Source organism: Bombus vosnesenskii, unplaced genomic scaffold, assembly GCF_011952255.1.
Source record: "Bombus vosnesenskii isolate JDL3184/JDL3185 unplaced genomic scaffold, Bvos_JDL3184-5_v1.1 scf7180000015916, whole genome shotgun sequence".
NCBI classification, from domain to species: Eukaryota; Metazoa; Arthropoda; class Insecta; order Hymenoptera; family Apidae; genus Bombus; species Bombus vosnesenskii.
Window position 1 is genome coordinate 5,354 of NW_022884203.1, and position 2,147 is coordinate 7,500.

The window sequence follows — 2,147 nt, forward strand, 5'->3', positions numbered from 1 at the left end:
TCGGATTCGATCGAAAGTCAAATCATAAGAGCTTTCAGTCTTGGAAAGTCACTCCTAGAGTTTGGAAGTGGATTGTAAAGTGAATTGTTGTTAGAAAAAAATAAAGTTTCTTTTTTTTATTTACACCTCAAATTTCTTTTTTTATTTTGTTGTTTTACGTGACATTAGCGCATCCGGTATCGGCAACAGCGCGTGAACGACAAATGGCAGCCGCTAGGATTCGTTACAAAATCTTTGTCTCCCGTGCGATCAATTCTGTATTTAGAATAATTTTAAATATATTCGACAATATCAAGTATCAATTCGTCACGTCATTATTTAAATCATCCACCACAAATCCAAAAACAGAATAAGGAAAACAGAGAAACGAACAAATAGAAAATTAAGTTGCTAACATGTTTTTCTATAATAATATTTTAACATCAATATTGTAATACGCAATGTGTTACGCCGCCTAAAACATCTGCACGCCAGCCCGCGCGACCGGACAACAACCGACCTGCGTAACGTCACTTCGACCCTCACATAAGGACCCACCATAACTTTCACTTCCCTGTATTGTTTCGCCATGTGTCTTCAATCCGTTTGTCTTGAAGAATTTCTAAAGCTTAAAAATATTCTCGAAACACAGTCGGTTTTTAGAGAGGTCCTTGGGTTTATTAGTCGGACTTAAAACACGGAGAAAGCGGGTATGCACCCATTAGGAAAATCCGAATAGCCCTGTAATAAAACAAGCTAGGTTTTTCTCACGCACACAGTCATCTATCCACCACGATGGTAGGAGACTCCCTACTCATCCCTTCGAGCAGTAGTGCAGGTCATGACCAATCGACACCGCGGTTCGTTGCCCTCGCTTTTCCTAACGAAAGTGGGAACAACGAATCCGCGTTCTTTAGGCACAGGGGCACACCCACACCGAACTTTTCTCCCGTATTAGAAAAAGAGCGACAGACAGTCTAAAAACTAACGCCTAACGCGGCAGTCTACACATAGCGCGAGAGTCGCATACTTCACGCAAATCTTTTGTCGGTTCTCGGTGTTGTCGAACACACATCTTCTCTCCTAAATATATTATAGTGCTAAGTCCATTAATACATTAATTTCCATTATAAGAGCCCTGCTCTAGCGTACATATCTATCGCATCTTCGTGCGACAAGTTGTTAACTATTTATTTCTCTACGTCAGTGTAATCTACGTGTTGGAAATATATAATTTATAATTCTGTGAATCACAGTGTTATACAAACTCAATCACCCCTATTATCTCAACGGAAATCAGGGGATCGATCAATTCGTGGTGTCGATTGTTATAATCGTAACGGGGATTTACGACCCCCGTTGACGTCTCTCCTCGCGATCACGTCTCCCCGCAATTGGTCGAAATTTACACAATGTGAAAATGAAAAAATTGGAAGCAACCGAACTACGGATGAAACTAAATCACTTCGCTGCTTGTAAAGATAACTTTTAGTGTTATAAACGTAAGTCAAGTAGCAAAGAGCATAAATTGAATTTACCCAAACTCTTCTTGAAATCTGACAAAATGATTCTTTATTTTGTCAAAAAAATCTTTACGTATTTTCCATTCCCATTCGTCGCTTTTTTCAGTGGCGTGTTTATCGCTACGTCGAAACTCCGTCGGGTAGCAGTTAATTTCATTTAAAGCAGAAAACTATTCAGAAACGTGTATACGTTACACAGCAACAAACCAGTCGCCCTGTTATTACCTCGTTCTCAACAGTTCAAATTTCAGGGACAACCGACTACTGAGTATCGACCCAGTACGTCATATTTACTCGCCAAAAGAATTGTAAACGAAAATTGTAACCAGACGTGCCGTTAGTAACTACCATTTTTCATTTGGCGGAAATTTAAACAAACCCCGAAACACCGTGGCGTTTTGCAACTGTCTTTAATCCTTTAAGATAAAAAGGATTGACGCAAAATTTTGACGGGATGAAATTTCACGATATATTCAGGTGAAACGATGCGAAATTAGAGCGAAGCTTATAATGGGAATATAGTTTGCTTGTCTGTTGTCATAAAATGAGATATGCAGAATATATTAAAAAATAGAGTATATGTAATACGAAACTTTATATTATTTATGTTATTATGGACAAAATGTCACAATATGTTCATATATT